Source organism: Zootoca vivipara, chromosome 5, assembly GCF_965207765.1.
Source record: "Zootoca vivipara chromosome 5, rZooViv2.hap1.1, whole genome shotgun sequence".
Taxonomy (NCBI): Eukaryota; Metazoa; Chordata; class Lepidosauria; order Squamata; family Lacertidae; genus Zootoca; species Zootoca vivipara.
In genome coordinates this window covers 46,320,593-46,344,550 of record NC_142588.1, presented here as the reverse complement: position 1 = coordinate 46,344,550, position 23,958 = coordinate 46,320,593, and positions in this window count along the sequence as shown.

The following is a 23,958-nucleotide window of genomic DNA, read 5'->3' as shown; positions in this document are numbered from 1 at the left end:
TAGAAAGTTTGATCCCTGGCATCTCCAGGTTAAGCTGGAAAAGACACCCAGCTGAAACTGCCTGCTAGTGTAGAAATCATTGAGCTAGATGGGATGGTATAAGCCACTTTCATATGTTGCCCTTAGCAGCACAGCAGGTTTATGGATCATACCCAGCATTGTTACAAGTTGTTAATATGTTAAGTGTGGGAAATGTATCATGTTCAGAGGAAGAATGCATGCAATGCTATTCACACACTGCAGGGAATGTAATTAAGTGTTACGGAGGGCTTTGAAGGCGAAATGAAATGATTGCTGGTCTGCTTTGCCACATGCTAAATGATTGGTCAGCTCATGACGAATCTGCCCTAGGAACCACTGCACTGTTTATATGAGGATCCATATGGAAAATCATATTAAACTAAATGACTTTGGAACATTGAAACCTATGGCTAGCTAAGCATTCCGATAAGCGAAAGAACCAAACCAAGGAGATGTTACACAGTACATATGCTGGTGGCTCAAAATAGCTGATGAGCTAATTTGTTGTTGTTGTTTAGTCGTTTAGTCGTGTCCGATTCTTCGTGACCCCATGGACCATAGCACGCCAGGCACTCCTGTCTTGCACTGCCTCCCGCAGTTTGGTCAAACTCATGTTCGTAGCTTCGAGAACACTGTCCAATCATCTCAACCTCTGTTGTCCCCTTCTCCTTGTGCCCTCCATCTTTCTCAATTTGGCTAATACAAATGCCACATTGTTATTGTAGTTAATTATACTTCCAGAGCCCTTAGAACTGATGAGCCTCCCCAAGCCTAGGGTCCTTCGGATATTTTAGATTACAGCTTCCATCACCCTTGACCATTGGCCATACTCGCTATGGCTGATGGGAGCTGAAGGGCACTGTGTTGTGGGAAGTTGGAAGTATGCACAACAATTTACTGATCATACTGCATCCCATTCTTCCATCATAGAGATATCCCATTTCATCGTTCTCACAACAAAGCCCATGAGATAGTTTACGTTAGGCAAGGGTTTGTGATCTGATCAAAGCTGCTTCTTTCTGAGATTGATTAGCCATGAATCTCAGAAGCAGCTTTGATCAGATCACAAACTCCCTGTTCCAAATCCAGCACTCAGCCCATTATATGACACTGCCTTAGGGTGCAATGGAACCTTAACAGCCATCCCATGCATGTCTACTCCAATGTAAGACCCACTGAGTTCAATGAAATGTAACCCCAGGTAAGGGTGTATAGGATTCCTTCATTTCTCTGGATTGTGACCATAGGCAGCTTCTAGTAATTATTTTGCCATTAAACTAAATGACTTTGGAACATTTGTGGTTAAGCCCACAATCTAGAGTGGGACTTGCGATTTAATTTTAAATATATTATGTAAATAGAACTTAATTCCTTGTAATATCAATACAAGGATATTACATGCTGCATAACTTGAGCTATTTTAAGTAGTTTTCCAAGCAGATAAGTGTGATCATGTCTTCTGAAATGCTAATTAAATATAGCCACAACTTGACCTTGCAGATGTCTTCAAGTACAATCTGGATGATGTGATCTGGCTATCTTATTTTTTGCAAATATAATATAATAGGTTTCATAGACACAGTATAAATAGCCATTCCTATCACTACTATAAATCAGCAATAACTCCTCTGAGGTATGGCAGCTGTGTATGAGGAATTACCATTTGCAAAAACATCAACAGAAATGTTAACATAACAATATAAAGCATATGCTAACAAGGTTTGATAACTGATACTCAGCTCCATATTAATGGCAAAATAAACAACTAATATCCTAACAAGCCAACAGTGTGTTTTATTTTTATTTGGTATAAAACCAAGTCAGGACGCAGGCTAAGAATTAGAAGCTTCATTACATATATAATTAATATAATCTACACTCACAGATGAGCAGAACATTAAATCTAAACAGTTTCCTGCAAAGATCAAGAAATTTACGTTATCCTAAGTATATTGGTTGATGTGCATAACTTGAATTTTGTCTATTGACTCAAGTCTCAAGACGTTTTTGTATATGTCTATGTATTTTCCACCTCATGTTTCAATCAACTTTGTAGAACAATCCAGTCCTCAAGTTATACAGGATCATTCTTAACATGAACACCTCAACCCTAATGTAAAAAGACCAACCTTCTCTGACACTTCTACCAAATTGGAACCTTTTTGCCTAAGGTAAACGTCCCATTACAGCATTTAAAATACAATGCATCCAAGCAAAGCATTTTATGTATATTGAACTTATAACTTTTAACAGTGGGTTCTCTGCCATGGTACTCCACCAGAAGCCGTGATCTGCATACTGGCCAGAGCAATGAACCCACCTTGATTACTATTGCTGGTGTGCTAAGCTGTGCAGAGGTCTGCATGCAAGTGACGTGGGAATTGGCAGTAAGGTTAGCTGGGATAAATAGCCAGAGCACTGGAAATAAACAAAGAGATCATGGGGAGGTGTGACTGAAAAAGAAAGGCATTGCTAGAGTTCAAATATGTACCTGAATTGATCCTTGTACCACCACCACCCCAATATTACAGCAGTCCCTTCAGTGTATCTGGAAGGCTTTTCCGATTTCTCTGTGAGAACATGATCAAGGATTAAGATGGGACCACATGTCTGCACTGTCACTTCAGACCCCCACTGCCCCTCTTTTGTTCTAGTCTATATGGGTGCTCTCCCTGGGTGCCATGAATGGGATGAGGAGAAAGAAGAGGGCATACCATGAGCTGGAGACTAGAAAGACCAGTGATGAGTCTACCTTCTATCTGCTCCTGTAGCTGTGTGAGTTGGGAATCTGTCTATAGTGTGGCTGGTTGAGTGTTAGTTGTACTGCTCACCCCTCCTTACACCCAAATTCTTTGTTGCTGGCAGCAGGACACCCAGGAGATACACTTTACCTGGTAGTGGTCACTCCACCATCTCCTCCTGGCAGGACTGAAATCCCCACCTCCTGTTTTCCATATACTGCTATTTCTCTCTGAACCAGCAGACAACTCCTGGTGCTTCCTATTTCTGCTCTTCTTCCTTGTGCATGTGGCCCTGTCTCACATATAAGTGCTTTGCCCCCTCACAGAAACACAATATATGGTGGTGATGTTGGCAGTGTTCTGATAATTGCCGATGTGGGACCATTATTCTGACAGCAGGAATTGATTCCTTCCGCTGAGCCCTGGGATTCTCTGTGCATTAAGTTGGCCACTTATTGCAAGAAAGAGGACACATATATCTAAAATTTGCATAGGCTAATTTGTGTGTAGATGCAAATTTAGCTATAATTGCTGCCATTTTAAAGCAGACACACAGTACGTCTCACCACAGTGGGGAAGACAGTGACCAGGTGACCTTTGTTCTTGCTCAGTCTGCTGTTTATGTGCTAACTATTGATTGACAACTTCAATGCCCCTGTTATGTTCCCTTATGGTTCTTTATCCTCAAACCAGACTTGGACCAAACACTACCTACTATGCATGCATGCCCTTCCCTGTTTGCATCTACAGTAGTTGCTTTTTCTGGTAAAAGTGTAGCACTTTGAAGGCTGTCTGAATCAGTGCTGACAACGGACTATATTCCTGCATGTAGAGAGTCCTGGAGATTAGAGCACTATGTGTTTATTCTTGTCCTATGGTGGCTTGTTCTGTAGAAGATGCTGTGACTTATTTATGATTACCTGGTAGTGCATTGGTGTGCATACTGGGATAGATGGTATCATTGGGTCATTTGTCCCTGTTGTCCCCACCAATTAACCATGCAATTTACAAGTTTATAAGTGCCAGTGAGCATTGTTATGCTGGCACTTATTTCTGTAGCTCTCTCTCTCTCTCTGTTTGCTGATTCTGACACTTTTCTGCCCCCCCCATTTTTAATAACATTAACAGAAATAGTAACAAGCCATAAAACCGCAGCAGCAATAAAAACCTCCAGCTGCACAAAGTAACAAAGTAAGAAAGAAAAACAAAGCTATTCCAAAACATAGTATGACAGACTTGATTCATATGCCAACAAAGAGGGAGCCAGATAGGTCTCATAGGGGAGGGAGTTCCAGAGTAGTTGAGCAGCAACTGAAAAGGCTCTGTCTTATGTCTTTACCCACCACACCTCTGTGGGTGGTGGTAACCAGAGCAGGGCCTATGTTGATTTCTTCCACATGCATGTAGGCAAATTATTAAGAAAGAAGATAACCCTTTAAATATCCTGGTCCCAAACCATTTAGGACTTTAAAGGTGTTGAATGACCAACATTTGTGTTCTGAAACTACAAAGAGCCAGTGTAGATCAAACAATAATGAAGCCTCATTTTCTGAACAATGGCTGTTGGCAGCACTCTGGCTGCAGCATTTTGCATTAACTGCAGTTTTGCATCTTTTCAGAGGTGTGTGTGTGTACAACCAGGCATGTGGCCAGATCTGCTTTCTCCAGGAAACGTTTATGACTGCTTTCCAGTTTCCTTCTGACTACGCTGCTGAGTGTGCATATAGCATAATGACTACTTACACCATCATTAGCCCTGACATAGCAGCTGCTGATGTTGAAGGACTATAGGATCAGCATACCCATTTTTTTGATACAATACAGGTGCAATAGTATATTTATAGAAGATGATTATATTTTTTACAGCCTTTTTCACTTTGGATTCATGCCACAAAGTGCACTCAAGGTATGCAGACTCCCTTTAATACAGTGCCGTCATTCCTTAAATATACTGCCTACAAACTTATATTGTCCCTTTTTGTACTATATAGAACAGGTTTAAAATAAGCAGAGGGAAATAAAAGTCTATACCACATATCTGGCTACTGACAATTTGCCAATACACAGTTATGGAACAAACATTGGGAAAGGCCACTGAATCCATGAGCTACATTTTGGACAATTCTTAAGACATCAAAATGAAATGTAATAATTTATACCAGTACCATTTTGGTATTCTTTTTTTTTTTTAAAAAAAGTTGTTAACCTGTCTCCATTAAAATTGCTCAAGGCAATGTACAACATAAAAAGACAAGGTCACAAATTCAACAAACATGTAAACATATAAAATTATTTTAAAATGCAAAAAAATCATATGAGCATGGTTCAGAATAATAAAGCAGACAGTTTAAAACTCAGCACACTGGCAGGTCAATTGTTTGTTAAAAGTAAAAGAAAAGTATTTGCAGTGATGGCCATCAAAGAGATGCCTTCAAAACACCACTATGCTCAGAAGATTGCCTAGTTTCATTCAAACACTGCATTTTTTAGCTTTGATTCCTAAGAGCACCACATCACTGGTAAGAAATTATCAAGTGTAATCATAAACACTACTAGAAGGGTGGGGGTAGGCCGATAACAGGAAGGAAAACCCCAATTTTTAAAGTGGGATCAATTATGTAAACTGGACATACTTACATAGGTTCACTTAATGGTCAATGCATTTAACTAGCAATCTGCTTGCTAATATTGATAGAATTTGGAAATGATTTCACGTTTGCTTTAGAACTGGGGAAGGAATACCTTGAATATGGACAGAGTAAAATAGGAGTAGGAGAAAGGGAGAAGCACTCTGTGCATATAGAAGTGGATGTGGGAGAGAGAGAGGTGAGGGCTATTATGCGGGATATCAAGGCAGTTTCTTCCATCTCTGATGCTCCTCACTCCTGACCTGAGAGTCCTCTTCATAAAGGAATTGCTGATAAATGAACTCTTCTGACCTTTTGAGTCTAGGTATAAACACTGGTGGAGTTACAAGATACCAACACCATCACCTTTTGAACTACTTTGAGATACTGTAATCTGTATGATTACTTAATTTTGATATATTTTAAATGAATTGTTAATTGTTGAATTGCCACTGTTGCATTGTAGCAACATTGTGATTCTTATTATGCATTATGGTTACAGCTGTAGTACTACCATTGTATGCTGATTTTTTGTAAATTGCTTTGAGCAAAAAAATGCAGTATATTAATAAATTGTGACTTTGCCAAAGAATTGAGAGCTGCACAGAATTCTTTCTGATTCTCAAGACCACTGGAGACTCCATCAAGTATACTGAACAGACAGCATAGTTCTTCAACACACACAAATCCATTCCTGGTTACCCCCAAGCATTCTTCATTTTAGTAGTCTTTAGAAGATGATGTTGTTTCTATTGTTAAACAATTTGGAGTCAGATATTCTTGCTGATATAATGTGGTCTCCCTCATATGGGCTGAGATAGATTACACTGATTTCTCCATCCATATTTTATCCCACTGTTTAGGTTCCAGAATACTCCCCACTGTCACCTTCCCATGCAGACTTTAGTCTATCAAATTATCCCATAGACTAGATACCAGTTGTCTATACAGTTCTGCAAGCCTATGACTTTGTTAAGAAGCCTGGTGTCCTGGGTGTGAATGTGTGAATCTGTCAAAGATTATTTAGCAACCATCCTATGTACAGGTCACCAATGTGCAGAGGAAGTTGCTTCTGAATAACAGGTCTATAATTTCTTTTAAAAAATAAATAAATCATGCTTCCTAAAGTAGCCTTTCATTTCCCATTCTGAGAGAATGTTCCTTAAAGTTGAATCCAGAACAGAATGATGATAATGTAACAGGGGCAGTAGGGAACATATAGGATAAATGAGACCCTGTCAGTTCTACCATATCTAAATCATGTCTGAAATAAATAGATTTTGTATGGGTTTTTTTAACCTGGCTAAATTAATCCTGGCAAATAGAAGGGGAAGAAATGGAGGCAGTGAGAGATTTTACTTTCTTGGGCTCCTTGATCACTGCAGATGGTGACAGCAGTCACAAAATTAAAAGACGCCTGCTTCTTGGGAGAAAAGCAATGACAAACCTAGACAGCATCTTAAAAAGCAGAGACATCACCTTGCCGACAAAGGTCCGTACAGTTAAAGCTATGGTTTTCCCAGTAGTGATGTATGGAAGTGAGAGCTGGACCATAAAGAAGGCTGGTCACCGAAGAATTGATGCTTTTGAATTACGGTGCTGGAGGAGACTCTTGAGAGTCCCATGGACTGAAAGAAGACCAAACCTATCCATTCTTAAGGAAATCAGCCCTGAGTGCTCACTGGAAGGACAGAATGTGAAGCTGAGGCTCCAGTACTTTGGCCACCTCATGAGAAGAGAAGACTCCCTGGAAAAGACCCTGATGTTGGGAAAGATTGAGGGCACAAGGATAAGGGGACAACAGAGGATGAGATGGTTGGACAGTGTTCTCGAAGCTACGAACATGAGTTTGACCAAACTGCAGGAGGCAGTGGAAGACAGGAATGCCTGGCATGCTATGGTCCATGGGATCATGAAGAGTTGGACACGACTAAATGACTAAACAACAACAACAACAACAACAAAATTAATGTTGAAATGGCAGCAACCACAAGGATGTCAAGCCCCACGTTTGTTCCTCCATAGCCATCCAACATTTATGTTTCTTCAATAGTGTAAGGGGCAATTGGCAGATCTGAAATGTCTTCTAGTATAAAGCAACATTCAATAGACCCCCTCCACCAAATCTGTTGTATAAGGCTTTTAACGCCAAGCAATACCCTTTATCCTGAAAAATGAATTTATTAATGGCTGCCAACACTTTAGAGTGGAATGATGGAAGGGGAAGGGGAGAGACTGAAATGGAAATAGAAAATGCGCAATAATTTTTATTTGCACCTTTGATATTTTCCCTAAAATAGAAAAGTGAAGCTTGTTCTATGCCCAACTATGTAAGTCTCATTTAGTTTCTTTCATAAGGGAGCCACAATTAAGATGTAACAATTTGGATTTTTTTCCCCTGGGGATCTGTACTTCCAAGTAACAAGCTTATAAAACAGATTGTCATAGGAGATTTAGTGGGGAAGCAGGGTAAAAATCCCAGGTATATATACATAAACAAACAAACAAAAAATGGCAATGCACAATTCATCCACAGTTCATCCACAGTTAGGGTTTGCTTTGCAAGCCATTTCCATGTGTAGATTCTTTTCTTATTAAATCTTTTCCTGCTGGACACTGTGAAAGTCAACGTAAGGTTAAATTGACAGGTAGGCTAAATTATTACAGTGGCTGGACCACATCCAGGGAACATGATACATATTTGCCAGACCTTGTTGGGACTCCTTGCATAGACTCAGTCTCAGTGAAATAAACGAAAAGGCACAGATAATATTTTCCTTTTAGCAAGAGAAGCCAGAAACTGCAGGAACATATTGAGGAGAGGGCAGAGGTGAGTGAAGCGAGATTGAGGGCAAAAGACTGTCTTGAAGTTGCCAAGTTGCTTTGAGAAGGGCCTGCCCCTTGACAGATGCTGGCAATGCCTTGAAGACCGTCCTTTAGCAGGAGACAAGTGGGATCTGCAGTAGTATGTTTCAGTGTATTCCACTTCCTAAAAAGTGTTCCTGTTCAGGGCTGCAGTCAGTTAGTATCTCCAAGCTGGACATTCCATTACCCATCTCCAGGCCTATTTCATTTTTCTTTTCCAATTGGGACTCTACACTCCATGGTACATGCTCAGTTTTCATTGGACTTTTGTTGTTGTTTTTGGGCAGGGGCTGTCTTCCTTAGGTGCTTAATTTGTTGTTGTTGTTGTTGTTGTTGTTGTTGTTACTTCTACAAACCCCAGGGTCCCAAGAACATGCTGTTACCTCTCTCTTATAACTTAGTGGCCCTGTTTGGGCTACCATCCTGTCACCACTCACCACCTGAGTTTGCTATTAGGAGTGATAACAAATGCATTATTGTAGTCTTACTCCCTTATGTTCTGGGGCTCAGCCTAAGCACAAATTAAAGCCTAGGGTAAACTACCAATGTAATATCAGGCAGTCCAAGGCCTATGTAAAATGACACCGTTGAAAGCTTTCCTTTCATTAGTGACACAGAGCCAAGATATCAAAACCACCAGAGACTGATGCCTGTTTGCCTTGCTTGCTCTAAATATCACAGCCCATGCAACTGCATTTGCTGACAGCATCTCTCATTTCACTTGCTTCCTCCCAAAAGAATTCCAATTAAAAGTTCTAGGCACTTCATATTAATGCAGCTATAAGGAAGTAGGTTAGAAGACAGCTTTCTCCTTCTTTCACCAATAAGATGCTCAACAGCTGTCAGAGGTGAGCCAGCAGTAAATCACACAAAGTACAAGGAGTTAACTCATGATTAGAAGAATCAGGATCTGCACAGGAGTGTCAGGTCTAATGAGCATAGCAACTCTTCTTTGGTAGGTCTTGCCCCTATGAAGCAGTTGTAGTGACTGAAGATCCCCGTCTTTCCACAGCTGTCAAAGTCTCCTCCCCCCAGGGCTTTCCCCAAGCAATCAGAGGCTGCACCTGTGTCTTTGCTTCTCCTGCTTCATGCCTCGCAGCAGGAGGGGGAGACACCCATGCCTCCTCTTCACCAGCTGGACTCCTCTGCCTCTTGGTCCCCCTCATCTCCTGCTTCAGCTTCTGATTCTGGACTTCTCTCTGACCACTCATCATTATCCCACCATCAATCCCCTGGCTCTAATCCTTCTTCCCTTGGGGGTTCTCCAGCTAGTTCCTCCCACCATTCCTCTGTGTTCAACCAGTCCCTGACATTAGCTATTGCCTCAACTTTGGTGTCTGGAGTTTTGGATAATCTGATTATCGAGATCCATTTCAAGCTGGTTTGGGGAAAGAAACGGCCTTGGTTGCTGTAGTCATTGGACTTTGCTGGAAGATAAACCGGCTGGATGCTCCCATGGCCTGATGAATCTTATAGCTCTCTTAACAGACTTTGACACCATTGATCATGGTATCACTATGGGTCTCCTTGCAGGGATGGTGAAGACTGGTTTGCTGTGTTTAAAGTCCTTGCTTTAGGGTGGGTGCTGATGCTAGGAGTACTGATAATCTACCCCAGGCATCCCCAAACTGCGGTCCTCCAGATGTTTTGGCCTACAACTCCCATGATCCTTAGCTAAGAGGACCAGTGGTCGGGGAAGATGGGAATTGTATGGAGGGCCAAAGTTTGGGGATGCCTGATCTACCCTATAGCTGTTGGCTTGTAGAACACCAAGAGGCCCTATCTTGTCTCCAATGCTATTTCACATCAACATAAAGCCATGCGACATCATGCAAAGATTTGGGTGACTGTAGCTAATCATTAGCAGGTAGATGGCACCCAGCTCTACTCTTCTTTGCCAGCTGACACCAGGGAGGAGGCAGTGTAGGTTGTAATACATTTGTTGGATTAGTGATGGACTGGATAGAGTGAACAAACTGACGTTTAATCCAGACAAGACAAAAGTATGAAGTACATTGTTGATTCTGGAGGAGGTATGGAATTCACTTTAGATGGTGTTGCACTTGCAGTCTCCATGTATACTCCGGTTTGCATTTTGGGGGTGTTTTGGATCCAGTGTTGCTCCTGGATGCCCATGTGGTAGTGGCAGCAAGGGTGCTTTTTACCAGGTTAAGCTGATACCACAATTGTAGCACCCTTTCCTAGGCAAAAGTCACCTAGCCATGCCATAAAAGATGATGTATACAGTCACTAGATGGTTAAGTGGGCAGGCCACAGGGAACACAGAAGGCCAATCTTGAAAAAGCTTAATTAGCTCCCAGACAGACGTCAAGCCTAACTCAAAGTGCTGGTGTTGACTTTTAAAGTTCTAAATTAGGGATGGAATACCCCTGACTTTCTAGCTTTTATTAAACTGCAACTCCTATTATCCCTGACAATTGCCCTGTTGAATAGAACTGGTGGAAGCCGGAGTCCAACAACATCTGAAGGACTATCCCGTCACAATCCTAAATGATCTGGCTCCAGGATACTGAAAGGATCACCTTCTCCCATACACACCCACTAACATTTTTAAGTTCTTTCATAGGCCTTACTCTAGATCCCTCTACCATTGGTCAACTACAGAAAGATACAGGGTTGTTGCAGTACAACAGAGGATTTGGAGATCTCTTCCTTGAGAAGCTTGCTCTCTTCTGTTAGCTTTTTAGCATCAAGCAGTTTAGAATGTATTGTTTTAAACATCCTGCTTTCTCTGCATACTCTCCTGCTTTGTTTTGTTTTCATCTGGGATTTTGATGTTTGTTTACTGCTGCCTAATTAGTTGCTGGCTGGTTTTCTGTGGCTTTTTTGGTATTTATTTTTTAACTATTGTTTTAATGGGTATTTTGTTCTTGTTCTATTCAAGTCTGTTACCTGCCTTGCAGACTCACTGGTTCAAAAATGACAGGAGATAAAGAGTGTAATGAACTGCCATGCCTTTGGAATGAGATTTGAGAGCTGGTTTTTTATAGCAAGCCTGGAGACAGATGACAAGTTGTGTGTTTGTTTGCAGGCATGGTAGCATGATTCAGACATTGTTCTATGTGATGTGCTGATCCCACTATCTAGCAAATGTTTGCATTTGTAATGTTCTGTTTGCATTTGTAATGTTCCACCAGTGATTTGTAGTTATACCTATGCAGTGTTATAACTTGCAAAAATAATTGTTTCTCTAAACTTCCAAGCTTTATACACAATTAATTAAATACCGTATTTTTCAGTGTATAAGACTAGGTTTTCCCCAAAAAATTAGGGGGCATCATATACACGGATACATCTCCTCCCATTTTCTTAAAGTCCCCCAAAATAGGGGGCGTCTTATTAATAGGGGTGTCTTATAGACAGAAAAATATGTTCTTTAAAAACAGATTCTCTTACACTTGACACATTTGTGTCCAAATATGGTTTAGACCACAATTCTATATATACCTATAGTGTACTTGGGAGGAAATTTACATAGGACTTACTTCTGATGAAATATGCATAGAATTACAGTGCTAGTTTCTAAATTCCATTTAAGATTCTAAAACAGAATAACCTTAATAACGAAGGAACTCCTAAATCTTTAATTGAATGAAAACACACACATGAATTAAATATAGAGAGAAATACCAAGTCATTTATTTAAATGATGTAATTAATGAGATTGGGTTGTTATTTAAGGCTTTAGGACTTACTTTAAGACCTAGAGAAAGAAGTTACTTTTCAGGTGACCTGTTCCTTTCCCTTTTGCCCAGTAGGGTCTTGTTAGCTGAAAGATGGACAAGCAGAGCCCCCTAGCTGTAGCTTAAAGAATCTATTGCTTGCATAAAGAGGGGAAACATGCAAGTGGATAATGCAAGTGATATTTTGAGAGGATCCTTGCTGTCTGCAGTGTTGCAGGGAATCTTGTGGTTCCTTACAGGGATATCAGGATTCCTCAATAAGAAGATCAGTCATGGTGGACAAGCTTCCCTGAAAGACCCCCAATCACTGGCCATCTTCCCCTGCATCATGCAGAGTATGCTTAGGGTGCTCTCTCAGTACCAAAGAAGCATCAATGAAGCTTCAGTGGCATGGGGAGCACTCTGTATGAACTGAGCATGCATTCTAGAGCTAACTCCAGCAGCATCTTCAACACAAAAGTCAAGGGGTCCCCCTGGGTGTAGAAAGATTGAAAACCACTAATCCACAACAGTTAGGACTCTGATTAAAGACACGTTTACCAATTATCCATATGAGGGTTTTTTTAATCAGTCTATTGAATAATATTTGCACAGGGCTGGAAACAATGGTTCAGAACCAAGACACAAGTTTTCTTTGTTTTTAGGCAATGCAATTTCTTTTTAGGCAATGCACACATCTATCATAGAAGTCCTGCGTGTGAAAGGAGAGAGGATGTCTCTTTTGGTGTTTGTCATCTGCAGGTATCTTTTTTTATAAATTCAGCATTTTGTTTCAAATTCACATTTTTTGGGGGGGCGAGAATTATTAGCTACAAAATATGTACAGTATTTTTCAGCTAATGACTGTGATCGGCTTTATTTTGTACATGCTCTTATAAGCATATCGTATGTAATCCCCAAAGTTCTCAATATCTGAAGTGTTTGTGGCATGGACTAAAACAGCCTAGCAAGTAGATATTCTGTAATACAATTTTTAGCGCAGGTCTGGGTACAAGTGGGAGAACCATTTTTAATTCCACAACTATCGGAGCAGTCTGATGAGTGGGCAATGGCTATCCATCAAAGCCCCCTGCCCTTTTAATAAAGTACTATTTTTATTTTCCATCTGGACATTCAGTAAAATTACACTGTAGAAAATCTTACATAAGGCATAAGATGCGAGTTCCAGCAACTCTTCATTGTATTAAAATCGAAACGAAAAGGAGGAGTCAGCAGGAAAGATGATGTGTCTGGAGAAAATGCTGTTTATTCACAGTCTAAGTGGTTGAGCCAGAATTGCACTTGGAGGGAGAGAATTGGCATTGGGGGGGGGAGGGGGAGAGTAGACGAAGCTTTGCAAAGCCAATCATAGCCATAACTGTGAGTGAGTGTAGCAGACCACACAATCTTTGAAACAGAACCATAATTTTTGCTATTGGTTCTGCGCTCATTAATTTCCTGTATGTTTAATTTTATTTTTGACATGGCTTTCTCTATCTACAGTCATTTATTTTAGTGGCTATAATAACTCAGTGGAAAATGTCACATTTCATTTCCAGGCCATAGAGCTCCCAGGCAGCACACAGTGGCTCTCACTAGCCTACAGAAGGTGGGCTTTTCACATGTCAGGTAATATATATGTATGTGTATATTTATGTGTGCATACATATACTGTATCTGGGGCATAAGAATTGTATTCAGACATAAGGCTAAATTATGATTTAATGGTATGAGAACAAACAAATGAGTCAAAGCTTGTACACTCTTTCCTTTCCCCTTCCTCCTCACTTCCCATTACTGGTGAGGAAACCATAGTTTGCCTTTCCAACCAAACCTGAGAAACTATTATTTGCCTCAACACTAGGATTAAACTATGGTTTGAAATCCTGATTTGCAAGCAAGTAATGGTTTGTGTCAACCACAGTTAATTGGGTATGGCCAAATAGCAAACCACAGTTTGCTACTTGCTTTTGACTGGAAGTTTCTAATCTCCATGCCAAGGAAGGAGAAAGGGGAAATAGGAAGGAATGTGTGAACCCAAGGCTGAAGCCTGATTATGGTTGTAATGCTAACATTTAGCAGATAGGTTTAATTCCGTGTTATGTCTGAGTAGCCCCAAAGACTAGTTCATGCCATTCCTCTCCCAGAAGTTTTATTGTTTAAGTTAACCTGTGGACTGCCCATTTCTTATTTCCAGGCAGTGGCAGAATGCAATAGTTAGATGTTATAACTCATATCACATGACACATACTTTCCATTGCTTTGGAGATTCTTCTTCTCTAGTGGAAGAATAAGGATACAAAGGCTAGCAGTAAAAAATACAACCAACTGAAGCTAGCAACACAAAATACAACTGGCAGATATTATCAGCGATCTCCTCTCCCCAGCCCCACTGGGCCTGGAACATTCGTGAGTGTGGCACAGGGCAGGAGAGTTAGTCACCAGGAAAGCAGGTCAAGGGAGAATTGGGGGACACCTCCCTGCTAGTGATTAGCAGCAATCACCCAAATCTCTGCATGGTTACTAAATGCTGTCCTGTAGCAACACTAATCATTCTTGTGGCCTAGATCCTTAAGGGTTTAAAGTCCTACGACTCATTAGGGTAAATAGACAAGGTTGGACCTGCCACAATATACTGCAGCACAAAGTGCTCCCCATTCAGGATTCTAGATACTCCACTCCATTATATTCCCTGTCCCACTTGACTTTGAGTTCCCCCTGCCTCCCCAAAAGTCAGCTAGCATTCCATGGCCACAAAGAATGCTCCGTCTCAACTGGATTACATTGAGGAGGAAATGGGGTAGAGCCCTCACAGCTTTAAGTTTTTTACTAAAAATTTTAACATAGTATTTCTGCAAACGAACTTGCAAATTCCTCTGGGTCAGCCAATACCTCCTTATTTTATTCAGGTGATGCCATATTTGGCTGCATAAGCCATAAAACTACTGAGAACTGATATTGCTATGGTGAGTGTACCTTATGGGATTCTATCACCCACTTCTGTTAACGTAAGATTTGTTGTGGTCTTCAGTCAGCTTGATCCAGCAACGGAGCCCATCATCTGATTGCTGGATTGGAGTGGGAAACCAGAGTCATACACGGAGCACCAAGCATGTGTCCCACCGCTATATGGGCTGATCTCTGGCTTCAGGGCTCAAAGTCTGTTATCAAAGCAATCAAGGTGGTGGGGCAGGATAAAGATCTGTAATATGTAGCTAAAGCGGTATCCTAGTACTGTTAACAGTCATGGCTTCCTCCAAAGAATCCTGGAGACTGTAGTTCTTTAAAGGCGCTGAGAGGTGGTAGGAGACCTCCTACTCCCCACACAGAGGTACAATTTCCACAGTGGTTTAACAGTCAATCTCTCTCCTCAGGGAATTTTAGGAACTGTAGCTCTGTGAGGGGAATAGGGATCTCCTAACAACTCTCAGCACCCTTAATAAACTACCTTCCACATAATTTTTTTTTTGGGGGGGAGCTCTGACTGTTTAAAGTGGTATGATACTGCTTTAAATGTGTAGTGCAGATGGGGTCAATATAAGCATGCTTTGCAATGTGATCCCCTCTAGAGGTCTTAATTTAATGTTTCATCATTCCATTTCCAATTTGCCAGGAATGAAATATGTAGACGATTTTAATTTATTAGCTCTATGTTTTACAGTTTCTTTTAAAAATATTATTTAACAGACAATATGCTTTTTATTGTGATTATTTACCATAGCAGCACATAGCTACCAGAATAATGTCACCTTCTGCAGTATTTTTAATCAATTTACAATATGTGCAAAAATTTAATCAATAAGTACAATTAATATTGCAAATAAATGTCAAAATGATATACTTACTGCTGGATAAACGAGCACCATTTCATGAGTAAATGTTCTTTGTGGCATCAGTTCAACCCCCACTTTCATCTACAGTAAGCAGATTAAATGGAATAAAAAATGATGTGCCAGTTTTTAAAGGTACAAATGGCACAAATTTCAAATTATTGATTGCTGACTATGCTTACAGACATCAAACAGTGCTTTCTTTTCGCGCAGCTGTAATAGCTCACTTCAATATAGACAAGATCTATTAAATAAAAGTTGAAAATGTGGTGACTCCTGACAAGTCAATGTCCTTTTTAAATCACCCTGATTCTGATGTTTTTAAGGGTCAAAAAGGAAGGCTAATTAAGACAGCAATTCTATGTTATCTACCTGGGAGCAAGCCCCATTGAGCTCTGTGGCACTTACTTCCAAGAAAGAGTGTACTGATAGTCTAATTTATGAGGCATATATTATGTTAGGGAGTAATCTTGAACATAGTTATGAGGCTTAAATCCCATTGACTCCCATGTGATTTAAACAGTGTGTGTGCAGCACTTGGAACTGTAGGTCTGTGGCTGAAAATACCATACTTTCCTTACAGTTTAATAATATACTGTAGAAGCCATTTTATGAAGCAAGCTATCACCCCATTTTATTCTCAGAACTCTAACCACTGGACAATACAGCACTTAAATTCTCCACTATACACACTAATACTTAAGAATTCATTTCAGTTGGTGATCATCATAAGCAAATTTGCACACCCGGGCAAGAAAATGGGTAATAGATTTGATAAAAGAATACTGAGCATGTAAACTGAAACCACCTCGGGGTTTTGTTGTTATTTTTTTGCGGTGATAAAAGGGTCTAATTCTTTCATGTCTGTCTGGAAACATCTGTCAAAATGTTTTCATAATCAAAATTCAGCATGCAGCACATCTATTTTTATACTATGAAAGCCCCAAACAAACCTGTTAGCCATCTGAATGCAGAGGCTGATGATCCAATTGGCAGAGAATTAAACCCTGCTCCTCCTTTAGAGATAGTTTTTGAAACACCAAAGTAAGCAAAACAGTCAATAACTCCAAATCTCTGCTTTGCTGCTTCGGATCCAAGTATTAAAATAATGGGCATATTATTCTGACTCGATTACTGACAAAGTATCGTTCTAGAGCAATGATGTTTTTTTTAAAAAAAAGAGAAAGGAAATTTCAAATTGAACACAAAAGATTTCTTGTTATTTTCTATAAAATACAACTTTTAGTATTTGACTTCAGCTTCAACAAATACAGGCTTCCTTTAATTTAATTTTTCTTATTGATCCAAGCGAATAACAACTCTCATTTTTCAGAAAAGAGTCTGAAGCTCAAAGAATTAGACAGAAAGAAAACAGAACAGAGACTGAAGGTGCTTCCAAACTGGTGCTTATTGTAAGATCGGTGTGCCTCATGCCTGCAAGTTTCTTGCATGGCCAAAACAACATTGTTGGCATCTAAATGTCACCTAGTATCCTTCCCCTGCATTTAATCAGAATTTACCCTATTGGAGAGCAATCCAATACATTTTAAAATATTATTAGTACAAAACAAAACCTCACGCTCACACATGTTGACTACTTTGAAATTATATGGTAAGCGCAACCCTGCATCCACCAAAATTCTAAAGAAACACCCTGTGAACGAGGCAGAAAAACAAGAACCTCTTTCAAGGGAAAGCACATCACTTATCTCTCTCTACTGGTCATTTTTTCTACTCCAAATTAGCTGCTTTTCTCCTGCAAGAGTTCCAAATGCATGTGTGCAGAAAGAGGATAGAAACAGTTTTTGCTCCCTCTCTCATAATCCTGGAACCTGGGGCCATCAACTGAAGCTGAATGGGGCCTGGGGCCATCAACTGAAGGTTCAAGATAAACTAAAGAATGGGCTTCTTCACAGAGCACATAGTTAAAATACATAATTTGCTCCCACAAGATGCAGTGAGGGCCATCAGTTTGGATTGCTTTTTTAAAAAAAGGATTAGACAAATTCATGGAGGAGAAGGCGATCAGTGACTAGCAGCTACAACAGCTATGTTCTACTGCAGGAGGCAGTATACCTCTGAATGCCAGTTTCTTAGAATCACAACTGGGAACAAAGCTATGGCAACGAAGGTCCTTTGTTAGACTTCCTATAGGTATCTGGTTGGCTACTGGGAGAACAGAATGTTGGACCAGGCGGCCTTTGGATCCAGCTGGACTTTTTTTTATATTCTTATAGTTAAACGCTACTTGCCAGCTGCTCCTCTACTTCCCGAATCTGCTTTTGTTTTAAAAGAAAAACTATTTGGGCAATGTGGCATTATATGTCATGGGAACGAGTAGCAATAAAAGACCATTTGGGCTGGCCACACACATTTTCAATATCCTTTTACAATAAATCTCGAACTGTTTTCATTTCTTAAAAAGCTCTTCCTCTTTCCAAAGCCTCATGGCCTCCTCTTAACTCCTTGACAATCTCATTCTCAACACATGAAAAGAAGCCAGGACTTTTGCAAAATCGAGGATGACTCACAGCAAGAGACACTTGAAAGGATAACTGGAAATAACTTAATAGGAGAATTTAGTTCTTCCCTTCTGTTCCTCCCAAGCTACTGCTTGCAAGCAATTCTCACCAGTTTTACTAAAACATCCTGGGTTGCTTCACTCACCAGTTTGCTCTTTGAGTCCCTTGTCTTCAAAGAAACCTACTCCACTTCTATCCTCTTGCAAGGTTTCATAAACTAAGTTTCCACCAACTGGGTTCTTCTGAAAATGTGAATTGTTCAGGTTCCATCGAAGCAGCATCCTATGCATATTTACTCAGAAGTATGTCCCACTGTATAGGGACACGGGTGGTGCCGAGCCTTGGGCTTTCCGATCAGAAGGTCGGCGGTTCGAATCCCTGCGACAGGGTAGGGGCGTACCCAGGATCAAAACTAGGGGGGCAAGGGGTGGGGCCAATGCATGGGAGGGGAGGGGCCACAAAGTGGGAATGTGGGCGGGGCTATGGAGCCCAGGTGAAACTGACTCTGGTCTCACCTAGGCACCGCGAAGCAGCAGCCGTGATGGCCATGGTGGTGAGGCAAACGCGGCGGCGAGCAGGTGGGGGCTGCGAGCCAAGCCAGGGGGGATATTTATATTCTGCAGCATTTATCCCTCTCCTTTGCGCATCTTCCTTCCCCGCCGTGTGGCCAAGCAAGCAAGGAAGGGGAGTGCACCCCCCGCCTCCCATCCCCCGCCGCCACCACCACCTCTCCCCCTTTTCCTGCGCTCCCGCCGCGTGCTTGTGCCAGGGTGGAAAGGCGGCCGCCGCCGCCGCAGCTTGGCTCCTCGGGCACCCCCCCTTATTTTGTCCTGCCAAAGGAGGGCCGCGGCCGCTCGTTGTCACTCACCGGGCTCTCCCCTGCACAGCGGAGAGGTCCGGGCCATAACCATTTAATTTTTTTTGCTTCTGGGGGGCAGCTGCCCCCCTGCGTACGCCCATGCAACAGGGTGAGCTCCCGTTGCTCGAAAGCACGTCAAAGTGCAAGTAGATAAATAGGTACCGCTCCAGTGGGAAGGTAAACGGCGTTTCTATGTGTTGCTCTGGTTTTGACAGAAGCGGCTTAGTCATGCTGGTCACATAACCTGGAAAAACTGTCTGCAGACAAATGTTGGCTCCTTCGGCCAGTAAAGCGAGATGAGTGCCACAACCCCAGGGTCTTTCACGACGCGACTTAACTGTCAGGGGTCCTTTACCTTTTTATGTCCCACTGTGTCCAGTGGAATTTACTCGCACGTAAGTGTGCACAAGATTGCTCTCATAGGCTCAGATTCTAAGATAAATGAACAGAAGGCACCTGCCTGAGTCCCTGAAAAGCCTCTCCAGAGGATTGTGGCCCTTCTGAATAATGATGGGGTGGGGCTACAGTGGGAGAGGAGAATCAGCCAAAATTTGGAGAATCTCTGCCTTATTTTGGTTGATTCCCCCTCTCCTATTAGCTCCTTTCACCCACTCCATATTTTTCAGGGGGATCCCCACAGCCCTCTGGAGAGGCTTTTCAGGGAGTGCCAGTGATTGCAGTGGGAAGGAAGGAAGGGACACTTTCTTTCTGTGATTTCCTTCTATACAGTCATCTTAGGATCCATGCCATATTCTGGAACTGAGGGGGGATTATTCAAGCACACACACTTAGAGATAACATGCCCAATCTCAGACTGCCCCTGAGAAACAAGAGAGGCGACTGGAAGAAAAGGGAATGGCAGCAAAGAACAATAAACCCAAACCCACTTATTCTACTGCCCAGATGCTTGCTCAGTTTGGGGGGGTGGGAAATTGGTGGAGTTAAAAAAGCAAAGCTAACCATACTTTAATTAAAAATATATATTCAAACTAATGAGCTTTTGGACTCAAATTGATTTCTTGCAAGGGATTAACACACAAATTAATTTGAAAGGGAAAAGCGTGCCAAAACCTTGGAAGACAAGTCAGTCTGTTGAATGCTAAATAGGTACTCTGAGCCTGATACATACATACCTATATCACTAAAATGTATTTATTATTTGACATGGATGGGCAAATTCATTACTGATATAATTGCTGTGTTTGGTGCTAAGTAACTTAGGGATCTAGGATACACACACACACACACACACACACACACACACACACACACACACACACCCCTATATACATAAACTTGTAAGGCTGTCTTTGCACAGCCGCTGTTGGAGGATTTGTGCTGCTGCAACACAATCCTGGATTTGCATGAATTCAGGGTGGGGGAGGGGATGGAGGGCACAGGAAAGTGGCAGTATTAAACAACAGCAGAGGCTATTATAAAGTGAGGCTGGAGGGGTAAAGCAACCAAACTTAGCTCTTAAAATCCATGCAAGTGCTGTGTACAATGTTTATACTGGTTGAAGTTTTGGACCTTCCAGGGTGAACTGTAGATATAACACCAGAGTAAATAATAAAGTTTGCTAACAAAGTATCCCAGTTCCTCTTCTGTTAGTCTCTCCACCGATCAGTGCAAATATATCTGCTATTTATATAAGAGTCAAGGGTTCCATACGATTGTATTTATATATGCAAACCAACTGTCAACAACTGCCTTTTGAAAACTGCACAACTCTAGTGACATAAAACAGGGCAAGAACAATATTTGTATCATCATCATTGTTAATCTCACCATAACACTCCATATTTTTTATTTGAGGGTTGCCAAGTTTGGAGACAGGTGACATATCCTGTATGAATGATTGTGTTCTCTTCGTGTAACATTTATATTGATACGTAAAGACAGTGCTAAAGAAATCAGCCACAGATGAGATCTGACACAATTTCTGAATCTACCGTATTGGCCCGAATATAAGACACACCCGCAAATAAACTACAGGTGTGACCAATCAAGTTAATACAGGCAATTCTTAAAGAGACGCTTAAAAACATATGAAAATAACCATATAAACAAAAATCAAGACTGCATGATTTATTTTCCAGTCTTGATTTTTGTTTATACTGTATGGTTAATTTTCATATATTTTTAAACACCCGCAAATAAGCCACGTCTTTGAAATTCAAGGCTTATTTGCACTACGGCACTCCAATGGCTGCATACCATTGCCCCGTGCTCCCGGGCTGCTTCCAGAGGGGGGGCGGTAAGGTCGCGAATATAAGCCGCACTTCAACTTTTTACGGCCCGAATTTGGGGGGAAAGTGTGGCTTATATTCGGGCCAATATGGTATTCAATTTCTCAGAATGAAATTTCAAGAAACAATAATCGGTATATGTTTTTCATAATTTATTTTGCCATGTATGTGGGGAAATACTCCTTGGTCCAGGCCCCCAAAGAAGCTCATTGCAATAAATCTGCACTTCAGGAAGGAGCTCAGCTTCCTCGGCTGCTAGAGGTATGACATATTACTAATGAAATGTGTTCAGTATTGTTATAATTTGCCCTCTTGATGCAAGGGTGGACAGAAGGCAGATCGGTATCTACTGGTAGTCTCAGGGTGATTTGAAGATCAACAAGGATTTCTGACTCCCAGTTTTTTAAACAATCCCAACTACCCCACTCCCACCCTACCCCAAAATTATACTGCTGAAATGAAGAAAGTAGTGGGGGGCGGGGAACCCGGAGTGGATTGTTATGCAGAAGTTCCATTCTGGTACTTAAAACAGAAATTCCTGGGCTCAGATTCTTTAAATTCGAAGTGAACCTCTTTTGCACAGACACCTGGTTGACTGAAATATGCCCACCCCAAAGAATCAAAATCAAAAACTAAAAAAGAGTCTTATGTTTCTACAAAAATTCAACATATCTACCTAGGTGGGTGAGGAAGTCCTCGTTATGTAAAAGGGAATATCCCACAGCTGCCAGTGGTGATGTGGGACTGTATGTGGTTTCATATATATGAAGCTTTTCTTTTGTTAATTATGTTATCATATGATTGTTATTGTTTGACAAAATGTGGGGGACATTTTTAAATGTTTAAATTTACATGAGCATTTCTGGACAACGTTTGCATTCTCAAGTGACTCAGCGAGCTGCTTTAATCTTTGTGAACATGCCTTACATGGAGGCAGCCTCATGAGTTGCAGTGATCCATTAGGCTAGATGGTCCATGAGGAGGCTGAAGGTTTCTTGTATCATAGCATTTTCCAGGGATTTTTATGTCCAAGAGTTTTGTCCCTCTCACAATTTTTGTCATTTCTCAACAACAAAATTATGGTGTTCTCCTTTCAGTGCAATTCCACCACAAAAGGAGCAATCCAGAACACTTTTGACTTAGCCTCTGGCTCCAGCCAATATAGACACCAATATACGATAGATTCCCCCGTCAGGGAAAAAGGCTGGCCAATCCCATTATAGAGCTTAAAACTTGGGTTTTCAAATGATCAGCTTGCAGTGTATTCATGCTATTTCAAAACCTCTTGCATTATGGATACATGTGGTGTTGCACAATTTGGCATTTGTAAACGGATGACATCTGTTTCCTTTCTGCTGCATATGTTTGAGGAAATGGGATCACACACGCAATATTATCCAGTATTTCAAATCCTGTGGAGCTACAAATAACTACTCAATCAACCATTCCTGAGGACAGGAATGTGGCCAATGCAACACATTTTTTTTTCAAAAAGGGACCCTGGGAGGATCTGGGAAATTACATGGTTGTTAGGTTAACATCTGTTCTTGGGAAACTTGTGGAAAGCATTGTTAAAGATGGAATTGTCAGGCATAATGAAGAACAAGATCTGATTACTCTGAAAGATAGGAAGAAATGATAGGATGAAGGATTCAAGAGACTAAACGGAAATCTATCTGGGCAAACCTGAATACACTATCATCATCCTAGAGAACTCTTTAAAATTGTGAACACCTTGGTATCTTATGCCACTTAGATTATCTAGAATTTATATCACAGGCACCAACAGGGCAGATTATATACAGTTGGTGAACATGTCCAGTGGTTTTGGCAGAAAATTGCAGCTACTATTAGTTAGATCTTAGGACACAGTGAGTAAACTCTGAAATATATGTGTTAACTTTTTGAAAGATGTGTTACAAAATGAAAGAGAAATTACTAAACTACATGATAGTGGCTGCTGGGATATTGCACACTAAATATTGTGTTTTTACCTACCACATTCCTGATGCTGCGAGGTGTGGAGGTGGGTGTAGCCTTGGGAAAATGGCCTTGCAGGCCAAAACAGGGCCCTTACAAGGTCTAATTGGGTCTGTGGGCCAGGGATTCCCTATGCCTGCTTTACTGTAAGATTTATGGTTAATGCAATTTTTAATCATGATTAGCGGAAGGTCTACACCACACATTTAACGCATGTCCAAATCACATTTAAAGCACATGACATTCCCCACAGGACTGTAGTTTGTGAAGAATGCAGGGGATTGTAGCTCTTTCCGGATAAAACTACAATTCCCAGCAAAGGTGCCAACTATGCAGGGCCCTGGATGCCCGGGCACCCACAATTTTTTTTAATGAAGGGGCTGGGGCCTCAAAGATTCTATTTGGCGGCATGCACACATTCCCGCTGCATACGTGAGTGACGTCGACACGCTGCAGGGTGTGCCAACGTCATGTCAGTATGCACACACACCATGGTGATGTCAGCAAGCCCCGGGCACCCACTGTCATGGGGGCAAGGCAGCACGTCTGATACCCAAGATTCTTTGGGATATGTCATGTCC